Source organism: Prenolepis imparis, unplaced genomic scaffold, assembly GCF_030444845.1.
Source record: "Prenolepis imparis isolate NDT839.2.m4 unplaced genomic scaffold, iyPreImpa1.0 SCAF_2, whole genome shotgun sequence".
In the NCBI taxonomy this organism is placed as follows: Eukaryota; Metazoa; Arthropoda; class Insecta; order Hymenoptera; family Formicidae; genus Prenolepis; species Prenolepis imparis.
In genome coordinates this window covers 8433764-8449595 of record NW_028141160.1, presented here as the reverse complement: position 1 = coordinate 8449595, position 15832 = coordinate 8433764, and the positions used below count along the sequence as shown (strand labels likewise).

The 15832-nt window shown below is 37.9% G+C and overlaps 2 protein-coding genes across 11 annotated transcripts in view; one reads left to right on the top strand and one right to left on the bottom strand.

Moving 5' to 3' along the window:
- The window catches only part of 5-ht1 (serotonin receptor), a 126231-nt gene extending 110413 nt beyond the window's left edge, over positions 1-15818 (bottom strand). For 2 of the 10 annotated variants that reach the window (XM_083058461.1, XM_083058462.1), the window contains exon 1: positions 10226-15111. The gene's annotated coding sequence lies outside the window, so the exon portion shown is untranslated. The other 8 variants (XM_083058454.1, XM_083058456.1, XM_083058459.1 and 5 more) reach the window with 8 other exon arrangements.
- Tn (tripartite motif containing protein thin) overlaps positions 769-15832 on the top strand; it is a 120519-nt gene continuing 105455 nt past the window's right edge. The window contains exon 1 of the mRNA XM_083058441.1: positions 769-815. The gene's annotated coding sequence lies outside the window, so the exon portion shown is untranslated. The remainder of the gene's footprint in view (positions 816-15832) is intronic.

Below are 15832 nucleotides of genomic sequence, written 5' to 3'. Positions count from 1 at the left end.
AAAGATAATGGGAATTGTAAATTACAATTTTATTATTTTTTACGTTATTATTTATTAATAAAGAAAAAAGATGCAATGTAGGGAGAGAAATAAACTTTCAATTATAAAATAAATTACAAATTATATTATATATCCTAAAATTATGTATAAACTATATAAGTACCCAAAATACAGCATTGCCATGAATTGCAAATGGCTCATATATGGCGAGTGTATATTTGATGCGTCGAGTGCATATTGAATAGTGCGTCGATTTTGTGTCGCGGATAGTTCATCACGTCTTTGTGTGATATTCTGATTTCGCGTTATTGTTACTCGTATTGATTGAGAGTCGTATTTCCGATGGCAGAATAAAATTAAACCTTATTTAATCGAACGTACGAAAAGTGCAGTTCACGCGCGAAATAGCATAGTGCTTCGCGATCGCGGAATTCGGAAGTGTCATATGAATAACTTATTGTTAATATATTTGTTATTTATTAATCACGTACTCGCAATTTAAATTATGCTATTAATCGTAATTTGATTAGTTTATTTAGATGATTTAAACAAGAGAGGATTAGAGAAAGAGATTTTTTTATATAAATCTATAATATATTTTGTAAAAGTTTCTCTCTACTTTTAGAGCTTTTATATAGAGTTAGAAATTATTAATAGAGTCTTTTTAAAATTATAAAATTATTTTATTAAATATTTTTTAAAAATGTTTTAAAAAATTATTTATTTTGGGCATTGCTATAATTTCGATTTTGAATTTGTATGTTACAGATCAACGCAGCTTCAATGTTATCAACTCTGCTATTACACATCATTCAGTGAGTGACAAACTTTTATTTTATTAAAAAACGCAAAGTACATATACGAATACATTTTTTGTCTTTTAAAACTTTTATTTGTTGCATATAAGTTTCAATATCTTTTATGCATTTGATGTATATTTTTTTATCTTTTTTTAGAAATATTTTTTATTTTGTATAATACGTATATAATATATATATATAATTTTTGTAAAAACATGTTAAATACAGTATTTTTATCTTATTAAACATTTATTCTATTACATTATTGTTTGCAATAAACAATTACAATAATTTAATTGTTTTTATAAGAATATTTATTACCATATTGTAATATAATCTGTTTATCAGTATGTAAATAGCATTTTGTTATTAACGAAATATCGCTTTTCGTATTATTTTTGTAAATTTATATGCTTTTGTATTATACTTTTACATTTCGCAATTTTATTTTAAAAAATCGCGTAATGCCCCAATTAACAAACACAATATATCGACACTTTATACATTATTATGCATTATTGAAAAAATATAGCTCATGATTTATCGTAGTTAGCAGAAATTCTAAATCTATCAATTGTATGTATGCGTGACGGAAAACTGGCACATATACTGTATTCACATATGCAATACGCATCTGATATGTTTATATGTATGTATATACATATGTTATAGATGTACAATTATATTTTTCTGTGAGCATAACATAATTCCTACATTCAAATCCTAAAATTGAACGCCGCGATACGTTGTGTTGTCTTCGGTCACCCTTTTCTATAAATCCAGATTAGCCTTTATTAGTTTTCAAAGGCAAATTTATCCTTTTCAAATGGCGACAAGGGTTGCCGCGCCGGCTGACACTCGGCGTTATATCACTCCCGTTGCTCTCGATAAAAGAAGAAGAAAAAAAAAAAGAACGACACGCTAAACTCACTCTCCTCCTTAATCTTGCGCGCGCCTGACGGCCAACGTTTTTCTTGGCGAAAGCAATCGGAAACGTGTCATTAAAATGACATGACCCGCGCCGTAGACAGCGAGAAGAGTGAGGTATTCTCTCAGGAGATGAGTAGACCGGGAACAAGACTTTTAAGTCCTACGGGGAGGATACAAGAGGGAGGGAGCGAACAGTGTAACAACTTGGGGGAAAGTTATTCCATCGGCGCCGGGGAACCTCTAATGAACTTCGAACTTTAATGATGGAGGCTGCTAAATCCTCGCCTCGCTTCCGATACGCCGCGATCGGCCGTGTCTGAGTGTGAACATAAAAATTGACGCCTCCTTTTAAAGCTGCCCTTAATTTAAGATACTTTTTTAGAAAGTGACATTAAAGAATCTGAATTATTTATAAGTGATTTCTAAAACTCTTGAAAAGAGATTCACCCTTAATACTTTTTAAATATATCTTTAAAAAATAATTATTTTTTTATACGAGTTATTTGATTAAAGGGAAAAGATTTTTATGTGATAAATATAAATGTGTAAAGAAGACTAAAATAATTTTGAAAAATTGATTGATTTAAGTTTCTTTAAAAACAAGATTTTATGGAATATCCACATTTACATTATAATATATTTGAAAAGAAACTTTGAAAAACATATTTGCAAAGTATATCTCACTCGCGCTTGTATCATTCTCGATAACATTTTAGAAAGCATGAATGAAATTAGAATATTGACAATGTAACGTTAACATGAGTATTAGTAACGTCAAACAAACGTCATGACCGGATTACATATTGCTATAGAGTTTATTTAGTCAAGTCCTATTTTACAATACATCATAACGCGGATTTACATGTGCGCACCCATGATTCATTTCCAACTGAAAACTCTGATAAAAAACCGCGTAAAATCTCTTTTAATGGACAAAAAAAAACATACAATTGTCGCGCCGCGGTTTTGCGCGAACGGCGTGATTAGTTTTATCAATTAACGATCCCGGCGCACCGTCTCGACGTGCTTTTTTTCGTGGATTTTACAAGCCGCGCATCCATAACGAAATACAATGCTGTCCGTTCGATTGCGATGATGATGGCGATTGCAAGCGGGAAAATTATCGCTCGTAATTCGTCGTCGCGTCGCGCGGTAATTCGCGTCAAATCTTTCTTCTTTGCTAATTAAAATTGCTCGTGACCAGCAGCACATTCTCTCCGCGTATGCTTTTACTGCTGGGAATTATTATATCCTAGTTCCGAGCTAGAACTTCGTGAGTGTATTACAAATTATATAAGGTGTCTGGAAAATATCTAATTATACTTGTGCAAAATACTTTATGAAAAAAGAAGGAAATTTACAGAGAACTAAATTGCAAGAAGTAGTTTTCATAGTTTTACAGCTCTTTGATCATGACTTTTATCCGTATTTTAAACATTTATATTTTTATATATATTTATATATTTTTTTTATATAAATAATATGATATATATTATATTATGTATTATATATAAAAAATGTATATTATATATTATATAAATAATATAATAATATTATATACATATATAAATAATAAATGAGTATCATTTATATTTCTTGTATGAATATTTGTTTGTTTAACCAAAATTTAATAATTTTACAAGAACAAATTTACACAAGAATATTTCACAATGCATTATTTCGGCACATATTTTCCATTTCTTCCGCGTCTAATTAATAAAATATTTCTGCCAATTAAAATTTATATATTTGTATATTTTATTAAATGTATATATTTTATATATAAGAAAACGACGCGATGATATAAATTTGATACGTCCCATTCGCCCCAGGCGTGAGAATCGAACAATATCTATACACGTCCGTTGGGAATGCATCGGTAGAAAGCATTGGTGGGAAACTGATCGATGCAATATGAAACCGCGGCAAAGTTTTACGCGACGTTTTAAAAGTTTTCACGCCGCGCGACGCGATGGAGTTTACGGAAAATCTAACTGCGAATTCGCACGGGTCGGAAACACACCGGAAGAGCATGTCAAGGTATATCTTCGGCATATCTCCTGGATGGAATTCGTGTGTCGGCGACGTCGGCTCTTTCTTTCTCTCTGTCGTTTCTACCTTTGCTATTTTTATTGGCGGAAGTGCATCCCTGTATGATTCAAGTCGTAAAGCCCGGACGACAATCTTGAATGCACATACATATATATATTATATACATACAGACATACATATATACATAGATGCGAGACAATACGAGCGGTATATTCTCTCGATGTTCACGGCCACATCTTGAATTCCGATCGCCAATATCTATATCTGGAATATAGATGCGTTAATATTCTAATAAATGGATTAAGAGTTGCGGGCTTGTTTTAACGTTTAATGGTATTTATGTGTTATATATAATATCATGTTTTATCTTCCTCGGAATAAAATCGATTTTATTTATTACTGGCGACTGATTACAATGGAAACTCTTTAATAATACATATTTTTAAAATTTATCATAAATATGCAGTGTTGCGTAAAAATTAAAGCATATAATTTCAAATTTAACGTGATATTTATTAATTAAAGATGAATAATTATTTCAGTTATTTATGTTTTATAATATAAAATTATCGGTATTTTTAAGAAATTTACAGGCTTTTTGAAATATTAATTGAATAGATAAATTAATAACGAATTATCTCTCGTGAAAAATAATACCTGCATTATACATTTTCTCTCTTCAGACAAGGAGAGAGAGGGAGAGACAGGGAGAATCTCTGAAAACTTGGAAAATATTTTTAAATCTTCAAAGATATTAAATCGCGAATTTATTAACATTCTTTAACCATTTCGCGTAATTTGTTCTTTTCAAATTAATTTACGCTAAAGATGTTTGCCGCATCGTTATTAAATATAAACGCTTTCCCCTCTGGCTGCATTCTCATTTATTTCAATAATAATGAAATGTATGCAATACGGTCGCTTATTAAAGTATGGTGCGAGAACTTTACTTAGAAACAGACATCTCATAATTATCGGTTAAATGTTGGCTTAAATTATAAATAGCAACGCGAAGCATCATCGACGAGACGATTAATAACGAAGAATTCTAAGTAATGGCGACGTTGGTGATGGTGGTGGTTCATTCTTAGGGAAGCTACGGTTGATAAAGTCTCACCGTGTTCTTTATCGGTGTACTATCCCGAGGAGGACGGAGCTCTTCCCAAGATTAAAAATCTCATAGTACTCGAAGAGCCGCGGTATATACTTTACATCGCTTTACACGAAATAGAGGACGCAGCAACGGGGCGGCGACTCTCAAGCGCACTAGAGAAAACAACATCTCGTCCGTCGCTCTGCTCTCTTTCTCTCTCATTCTGTGACGCGTTCTCCATTCGGTTATATTCAATTGAATCGGATCGGTATGTTGTCGCACAGACCGTTCGAGTGGTAACCCGGAGGGTTCCGAGCTTGGATCCCCCCAAGTTAGAATGTACAAGTAGATGAAACGAGACAGGTGAAGTGCTTTTTTCCGTTTAGAGAAACCGGATTTGTGAGCTTGAGAGAAGGACATTATTCAATTTGCGGAGCAATACAATAAATTCGCTCTTTGCCGAATGTATAAAAATAATTAATTCATGAGTGTCACGCAGAGTTCCTCGTAAGAGATTTATTGTCAGGGATGAAAGTCGAAGAGCATAATAATGTAGGGCATGAGAATATTATTTATGGAGGGTTGCCAAGAGCACGAGCACGCGAACGTAATGTAGCGGAATATAGAAAAACAAGTATATTTTCAACGTTATCAGGTAATATTAATTTGAAATCGCATTTCTCTCTCTCTCTCTCTCTCTCTCTCTCTCTCTCTCTCTCTCTCTCTCTCTCTCTCTTTTTTCCCCTCTCGGAGCCTTTGTGTAAATTCTCTTAAATGATAACAGTAACGGAGAATTTAAAAGCAGTAAAATAGAGAAAGAAAAAACATATTTATACCAAACGGTGGTATATCTCGCATTCCGTTCATGCGAGAAATTCGAAAATTATCTTGTCAAGAAATAGAAATAAGATCAGAATACGAAAGATTTTCAATTTGCAAGCGGGACGCCTCCTCACTTTGTACAATCCACCGGATCCGGCGAATGATCGAAGCGGATGGAAAAAGACCTCGGCTCTTTCCCGTTAATTAAGTTACGAGATGCGCTTCTGGCCAATCTGGCTCGTCCTCCCTCTCTCCCACATCCTCGCCCGAAACCCGGAAACGAGCTGCCGCGGATTATTTCCGCGTGATGAAATGTAGGGCAACCGAAACGTTGATAATAATTAACGCGCGGAGTTGAACCAACCATTGAACAAACCAGCACCGTCGAAATAAACATCAATCAAACGACCGGGCGAGATATTAACCCCTTAGGATAACGATGACGTAGCTGTGCGATGACTTGCCGGCGCACGTGATAACGACGTGATCTACGGTTTTGTATTTTTAACGACGGTCAAAGCGCGCCCTCTCTTCGGCTCTTCCGTCCCCGAGGTAGAGAAAGAAGCTAAAATTAATGAACGACGAGGATATGAGAGGATAAATATCTCTCTCCATCTGTCCAATGTGGAGCATCCCGATGTCACGATGCTCCTGTAATTTTAAATCGCGCAGTTTGGTCTGTAAATGTCGCGCGACCGTGAAGCGCAAATTCAATCGTCGCGGTAAAATTTCCGGAAAAATTCTGCAACTCTATCCCCCCGTTCGACCTCGTTTTCCCCGCACACGTGAAAAAGCGCGACCGCCCCTCTATAAATGCAATAACCCCCGTCGCGTCTGAATTATTCCGCGTCTCTCTGCGGGAGAAGGAGGAGACGTAGTGATTTAAGATCGAAAAAAAGGGTGCGGCTAAAAATAACGTAAGCGTATCGAAGGTAGCAGCGAAGGTCGGACGCGATGAAATCTTTATCCATCTTGTTCGCTCGTAGACTTTAACAAACGGCGACAAAGTTTGAAAGGTAACGGGGTAAATATAAAATTGTCGTCCTACGCGATTGAATAATTCCTCCCGTGCGACAATAGGATTTTTTCTTTTCTTTTTTTTTTTTTTTTTTCTTAAAGGACAGAGAGATCTCTCTGCGAGGAGTTTTCTTTTTTTACCGCGATCTAAGGACCGATAGTAATTTGCAAGGCGACTTTCCGAGTTGTTTCAAAGAATTGACGCAATTATATCGCCCCCGCGAGAATCGGACCGATTAAAATGTAAATTAGCCGTACTTTTGCGCGAACTGCTCGATTTCTCCGTTTAAAAGGGAACACTTAGGACCGATCGACCCGACCGGCTGTGTAAAAGCGAATAGGGTAATCGTTAGTACTTCTGGTTACTCCTCTCCGTAAATTACCTCCTCCCCGAATATATTCGCGGATGTATTCAACAAGTTCCGCATTTCCCGCTGCAACAACAGTAGCTGCAGCGGTATAGCTACGGAGTTATTGCGTTACCTGGATTAGTGTGAGATTTATGCCCAGTCAGATTAATACCAAAAGCTGGCCGGAACGGATAAGCTTTGCACCTCTACGTCACCGGAGAGATACTTTAGCCGAGATATATTTGTACCGCATTGCATGCGGGGAAAAACTGGATTTTTAAACCGGCAAAGATTCAGGAAGTTTATTTTTCGCGCGTCCCCGAAAATTCGCGACGCGTCAAAAATGTTTTCGACGTTGACATCGCTGACATCTATCGTTTATTATAGTTTATAATAGCGTTACTCGCGTATTTTATATAAAAAAAAGCCGGAAAAAACGTGTTCCATTATCTTTTCGTAACAATATACTATATTTAAATTAAGAAATATTTTTATCGGCTCTCAATATTTAATAAATAAATATGATTTTTAAAAGTCGGCCAATAGAGCCAAGCGCGAAAAATAATTTTTAATTTTTCGGAACTGTATCTCTTGGTTTGAGATTACTAAGTTCCATCAATTAACAATTTTCGAACTTACAACGGGAAAATAGGCGAGAAAAATATACTATATTGTTCATACTAATTTAAAAATATACTATATTGAATAATTATGTATATAAGTGTATATGTGTGTATGTGCATAATAATATGTGCAGTATGAAAGAAATATATCGAACATAGTAGAATACATTTACATATTTAGCGTATCAGGAAACGCATTATTTTTCACTTCATATGCAAATAGTCATAGTGTTTATAGTCAAGATTATGTGTATAATTATATATAAGCGTAAAAAGGGAAATTATTCTTGCAAACAGCAAAGTTAATAAGGAACGCGATGCTGTGTGAAATAATATGTGAACACAGGATAAACCTTTAAATTTAACTAGATCGCGCGCTCGGTTGTTGGCTTATCTGTTCAATCCTGTTATCATTTATTAACTGTACGCAGAATTCCCCGGTGTAGCGTCGCGGCGGGATCGACAGAAAGTGAAATATGATTTAATATAAATGATTCGATCGATTAATCCACTTACGTTCGTATGTGAACGATAAATCGGCTTTTCGTATCCAGCAGCGGCTTCGCACACGCCGCCCTCGCAAAGATACATACGCGAACCTTATGCATAGGCGAGTGCAGCTGCGAGATAATACAATATTGGCATTAGAAGAGATACTGATTGTTTCTGCGGCATGTTAGAATATCGAACTCGGGGGAAATTGAGAGATCGCGTGTACGATCGCGGTTACTTCCACGATCGAACTTTCGCGCTGCTGCGCGGTTTAACGTAACGCGGTCGCGATCGTGTAATTTTCCCGTCCGATATAATCGAGAACCAGGGAACGCGAGCGGAAGATATTTGCGTGACGCATCGTCGAAATAATCCCAAAATTATTATAGCGCGGTAATTGTACGGCATTTCATTGTTTGTTGAAGCGAATCGAGCGGGGGCTATTTGTGCAAGCCAGATTTAAGTTTAATCGCTGTTTATACGATGACGGAATTTATTTATTAAAGGGTACATGCCTTTGTTGCGCGCAAAAAGGGCTTGTTTTCGGGAATTTTTTTCTCGGTAAATAACAATAATTAATACAGGTTTTTTAAAAATTTTATTTGTTATATATTTGAGTGTACGTATATAAATAATTATTATTTTAATTATTTTTCAATTATCTTTTAATTATTTTAATTAATATTTTATAAAAAATTATAATTTTTATGACAAGTTGCGTGCACCAGTGATAATTCCAGTGTCTGCATGATTTTGCACTGCTGTAGGTTAGTTTGATCTGAGAAATAAAAATATTTTCTTGTAAAGAAATGTTATAATTACGATCTGTCGAGGTAAATTTTTTAATTTATAAAAATTCGTGAAATTAGGTAACTTTAAAAAAAAAACTTACAAGTTTGCCTCAAAATATTTTCCACTTTTTTGTTATTAAAAAAAAAGTCCGCGATAGATCGTAACTATAACATTTCTTTACAAGAAAATCTTTTAAATCAAACTAATTTACAGTGCAAAATCATGCAGACACTTTAATTATCATCGGTGCACACGCAATTTGTCATAAAAATTATAATTTTTTATATGCATATACTCAAATATGTAACGAATAAAATAAAAAATACCCTGTATTTGATTATTATGTTATTTACGGAGAAAAAAGTTCCCGAGAAAGACCATTTTTTGCGTGCTAAGAAGGTATATATATCCCCTTAATCGCGATTAATAAGAGTTCTGCATTGAAATATCAATTGTGTCAAATATCACATCACGTCGGTTCAATCAAGGATATCTGGATCGCGCGATGTTATCGAGCGTTTACTTTTGCGGCGAAATATGGGATAAACGAAATTTAAACTTCACCCTGAACAAGTCACACGTAACAATTGACATTTGATCAGTTTCCCTTCCGCGTCGCTAATAAAATCCGTCATCTCCCATTCACGCGGCACCGTTATCACTGGCACAATGACGGGCGGCAGCCCGTTGTAAACAACAATTACTAAGCCCGCTCTGCTTTCCTATTTCATGCGGCACCGACATCCAAATAATATTAAATCCATAATTACACACAACCGTCAGTACAGCCATGGGGTCACGAAAGTATCGCCGCGCTCCGGCTGTTATATTGGCAATAATCGAATCAAATTCGCCATTAAATCGCATCGGAAACGTGATTGGAAATTTTATTACGCGGTGGCGGACATTTCACGTAAGATCGTATAAGATTGATCATGTACAGTATTACACGACGATTAACACTTGCGTTCACCTCTAGGAATATTCTATTACTTTCATCACCATGCGGGAGAAAAATGATAAAGTCGAGAATATAAAACGCAACCGGTTTTGCGATCATTTTAAGAAAGTATCAAAATTTTACGAGCTTGTAGTAGTGGCTTATATAATTTACACGCGCTTATTTTGCAGTGAAAATTTTTATGGCTTTTCATATGATATTCAGAAGTTTATTAGAAACACATATATCTCGTACTCTCCCACCTTATCCTCTGTATTACAAGTTTTACAAAACGAGAAAGTGGGGGGACCTACCTGATGATCCACGGCGTGAACTTATTTCACTGTGCGCTGGAAATTTATCACAAGACTGTCTACGATGTTAACGGCACTGGGATATAACGGCGAGACGATGGGTCTACCCCTTTTAAAGACGACGACGTGTCCGATGTGTTTTCGCGACGATGATTCTCAGCGGGTTCGCTCGTGCCTTGATGAGTCTCGCCGGTGTAGCGGATGATTAAATCGTCCAATCATTACTGCGGAAGAGGAAGGGCCGCGTGCGTGCGCGCTATTGGATTTATAATGTTTTTATCGTTTTAAGTAACTTGATTTTTCGCGCCCGATATTGCATTATCGGTAAGACATAGACGGATGATAAATAGATAGATGGATAGATAAATAGAGTGAGAGAGGGAGGGGGGGGGGAGAGGGAAGAGAGATATCTGCCCGAAATCGCATTAGCGGCCATTTATTTCTAATGAATACCCAATTATGTCGGTCGATAATGTACAACCGCACTCGCTAGTTGACGTAATTTCAGTTAAGCGCCGCCGCGAGAGAAAAGGGCGGGTCCGGGAAATCTTTAATCTCCGTGGTCGGGTTTCCAATTAGTCGCCGTTCCTCTTTCCTTTCCCCCTGTGTCGCTCTTTCGATATCGGAACGAGAGAGAGGGAAAATGAAAGAAAAAAAGGGAAAAGAAGTAGAGGAAAAATACGACGAGTCTCGGATCTTCGAAAATCGCTAAGCCGGCAATTCTAATGGAGTCCCTCGTGTGCGTTTCTCTCTCAAATCCTTCTGCTTTAATAGATTTAAAAGAGCGTCGCGTGTTAGAGAAACAGTTGTGATAAGAAAAGCGTAAGCCTCTTCTATCGGCGATGGGCACAAAGGAAGAGAGACGATCCGCGTTAATGACCCTTCCGGAAATTGCCGAGATCGTGAGCGGAAGCGCCGAAGGAAAATTAAACGGTCGACGTCGGGGGGTCGGTCCGACGTTTTTTCGGGATGGAACAAACAAAGCGCGTAAAAGAGCCGGTTCTTGGATGATCGTCCTCACAAGAGAGGGAACCAGTTTCCAAAGCCATTGTGCCATCAAGATCTCGAAAGTTGCCTGACAAGCAATAAAGGTAGCTTTACAAGAGTTAGAAAGCGAGAAAATGTTGCTTCAGGAGACATGTTTAAAAGGGGAAACGCAGTGAACAGTTAATTAAGAAAAGAGATGAAGAATTTAGTTAGTGCATTAGAATAAAATGTCACACAACTTTTTTTTCAACCTTTAGAAAATTTCTTTAAATACATGAGATGACAAATTTTATTTTTACGATTGTCGATCGCTTCATGATTATTTGTCCCAAAATAAAGTGTAGCTAAGAGAAAGAAAAATATCTGACGGTTTATATTTCACATTTTCTGCCTGATATCGAAGTCTACAAAATTCTTGATAATATGAAGAGATCGCATTAGCTGGTCTTGTATTTTTAACTTTGTAAAGTACGATTTGATACTTTTGGAAGAATCGATTGCAAAAATTTTCAAGCGTCTCCAGCGAGAATTCGATGGCAGAATCCTCGCTCACAGGATGCTGATGGTATAACCGCGTTAGATTTTCTCACTCGAAGAGGTTCGTAATTCCTAAGTTCTCATAGCTTTTCGGAATGTCCGCCGCGGTTGGAATAGCGTCACAAATCAGCGGCAGGTTCTCACCAAGAAGAATGTGAATTAAATCTACCAGAAGGAGCACGTAATTCTCATATTTTTTTATTTTTTGGAAATTAAAGGATTATTTTCGAATTAACAGCCACTTTTCATGATAAGAAATTCTAAAGCATCCTTACATCTGTGGAAATAAAAGCAATAATTTAATCTTCGTAAATTATAAAATTTTCTATAATAGTCATAAATATAGAAATTGAATAAAAGAATAACAAGAACAAAATATAATTTTTTAATTTTTTACAAGTCACGTTTTGCGTGACAAAATGAGGAAATGGTTTAATATAAACGATTCGCTAATTATTATACATGCTTAAATATAGTGTTTTGTAATTAAGGCGGATTAATAATAAAACAGTAATTATATATTTTTTAAATGTGTGTGTATGAAGAGGGAAGAGGGGAAAAAGAGAAGTAGTAACGAGAAAATTACGAAATGACGGAAAGTATCGACAAAGTACGAACTATGAGGCTGACTTAATTTAAATTTTAACTACTTAATTTTTCTTATAGCTCTTTTTCCAGAGCGCTTTGAAGAAAATTCACGGCAGAGTCGCTCTGGAACGATAGAAAAATTAGTTTCACTCGTTGAAGGGAGCAACTGTTTGAGATTTTATTGTTCCCCGAAATCCATTCGCGAAATAAATGACATCACAAATCGGCATCGGGACGCGAAAGAAATACGGATGTTACACAGTCAGGCGTAAACAATTCGTAACTATTTAACTCGCGCAGTTTGCCGGGACGCAAGAAGCGGCCAACAAAAGTTTGCAGTGTTGCAAAGTTAGGAGTGAGATATACTCGAAACGACATCCGAGTACTTATTTTTCTTAATTTCGCGGCATAGCCGGCACATTAGAAAGCAAGGAGAAGGGGAGTTCATTTATTACTGGGGCGAAGAGAGAATCTCGAGAGTGGAAGCGCAACTTCAATCCGCAGAACAATCGAAACTCGATGGAAAGAAAGTCTTAGTTCTCATTTGCGCTGAAAGTTGCAACCGGGGAATAATGGGAATCTCAAATAATTTAAATTCTCGTGAAAAATATTTACAGTAAAATTTGAAGCAAGTTCTTGTTATATGTATATCTACGTCCTTCAGAACCAAACAATGGACGTTTAAAATTTCTAACAGGAAAGAAAAAGAGAGGAAGTATATCAATTAAATCTCGTCGACTGTTGATCCGTAACTACTTAATCCCTTTACTTCGTCAAACTTCGTCAAGAAATCTGCGCTCGCTCGACGGCAGAATTTTAAGCAGCGGAAAAACTGCAAACGCGGTTGCGGTCTGACCGAAGCGATCCGTAACTACTTAATTCTCGCGGCGAGCATTCGGCACCTCACGTTTCCCCCTGGAAAACGCGCGGTCTGTTGACGCGGGAGTAAGCCGAGAAGTGCACTTTTAGAGTAACGCGATAATTGGTTAATTCCTGCCACTTTTCGGATTTGAGAGAGAGAGAGAGAGAGAGCCGAAAGGAAACCGCGAGGAGAGCTTCCTGTCTTGTTTACTCGGTCAATTTATCGCGACTCGCCCCTGAAATCGAGTGTGTCAATCTCGAGAGTGTGTGAGATGCGCGCGCGAGCTTCTGTCCTTTTAATAAATAAAGGCCCTTTATGAGCACGGACTTTTAGCCCTTATGAGCACGGACTTTTACCCCCTGGGGCTGGTAGAGGACAACTGAGAAATTCAATTTGTCATCCCGCCGCGCCTCGTCCCACAAAATCGAATTCTTCCCATAAGAGAGAGAGAGAGAGAGAGAGAGAGAGAGAGAGAGAGAGAGAAAGAGAAAGATATATATAATTTAAGAGAGACACAAGCGCTAAGATACGTGAGAGGAATTGAAATTGCGCGAGATGATAATTTTTATCGATATGATATTTTTCATAAATCATATTAGTCAAACTTAAAAAATTTAAATGATTCTTTCTATAATTTTACCTCTAAAGGGCAATCAAACTAATTATTAATTTCAACTAACATTTATGAGTGTATGAGGCTCTATTTCTTTTTCTCTATTTTTCATTGAACTAAATCTCCTTATTATGAAGCATTCTCATTCTTCGATCATGCATCGATAATTGTGATTGAGTGTGGAAATTATTCGAAGCGAAGAGAGAACTTTATTTCCGCGGTATAATCTCGATCCGCGAATGATATCCTGCAGTCGATTCGATCTCTCTCGCGGGGGAAGAGGGAAGATCGAGATTTCGAGACCCGGAGGGGACGGTTCCCCGAACTTTTTAATTTGTCCGATATCCACCGGCGATCGAGCTAGCTCAAAGATCGAGGGAGGTCGAAATCGGGCGAGAATTGGCGTGAGAAAACGGGATAATCGCGACGGCAAATATCGTATGTGAGGAAAGAGGAGGGGAAAGGGGGAGGAATTGGTCGCGACGACTGTGTTTGTTCTGTAGCCCGTCCTAAGCCGCAAATAACGAGGAAGGTCGGTCGAGAATAGAAGGACGGGACCATCGGGATCCCGTACATCCTTCGAGCGATATTTCTCTGCTCTATCCTCTCTCTTTCCTTTTTTCTCCCTCTCTCCTCCTCCCTTCTCGTGTCCACCTCTTCTCCTCACTTCCGAGTAACAAACGCGCGTTCGACGACCGGTTCGTTTTTATCGCCGTACCGTACCCGGGGGAGGCGGAGAACGAACGACGAGGAAAAAAACAGGGGGATCTCCAAAAGCGGGCATGGCAATCTGCCATTGACGGCCGGCTCGAAGATGTGAAATTGCAATCCGCGCTCACTGCACGTTCGTTTGCCTGGGAGCAACAAGTTATACACCATAACCAGCAGCGCACAAAGAGAGCGGCAAGGTGGACGGATGACCGTCTTTTTCGGGGAGCGAACAAAAGCCGGCTCGTGTCGATTAACTCTGCAGCGCGGATGTGATTTTAATCGATCTCCCCGTCGATTTTCGCTCTTTCCGTAGATCGCGTGCGGAGGATAATTTCGAGTGGCTGTAAAACGGAAATACTCCTCGAGCGCACTAATCCTCGTGTCGTTCATCCCTCTCCGTAACGATATATAGATGGTGAACGGTGAGTTGGAGGGAACTGGTGTTGTATCAATCACGATAGGTCGAAGCGAACCTGGCTCGGTGATTGGCTATCTCTTTGTAGATTATAGTTCTATATCTATGATATGAACATGGAGAGAGAGAGAGAGAGAGAGAGAGAGAGAGAGAGAGAGAGAGAGAGAGAGAGAGGAGATTGACTTAACTGATGTCAGGGCCCTAAGCGACGTTACTACAACCGACCCTCAGTCAATCACAGTTTGCGTTAATCGACATTGGTGAAACTAGCTTGTAGGAAATTCAGCCCTGGCTTCGCTCGTACTCACACCTCACTCATGAAAGTTTTATCTACGTAATCGAATAGGAAAATAAGATATAATTTTAATTTTACGATCATTTATAAAAACTGTGTAAAAAAATATTGTCAAGTTACAGCACTCACTTTTCTCTTTTTAGATCAAGTATATAAATTTTCGGGAACAAATATAAATTCGCGCCGCGACAGCTGTGAATCGCGTACGCAAGGTTAAATCGGAAGAGCGACGATAAGGGACGGGAAAAAGCAAAAAAAAAAAAGAGAAACTTGGAAGCTGCCTTATCGCGATCGCGATCAATGACGCGCGTCCTGACGCACGCACGATGCCGAGGGAAAGACGCATCTCACGAAAACTTTTCCGTAAGGGGAAAAGCGCGAGAAAAGAGCCGGGGGATCTACCGATATATACATATATATATTCGTTCCACGACGAGAGGAAAAAAGTCCTCCCAAAATTATTCAACGCTTGAGACGAAATTCGCGGCGTGTGAAATGACTGATTTTCGCTCGTTCGTCTGCGATTACCGATGTGCCACCGGTGGCGACGGCGAAGAGGGCGATCCGGTGGTCCGGAGTACCGTGCCAGTACTGGTACT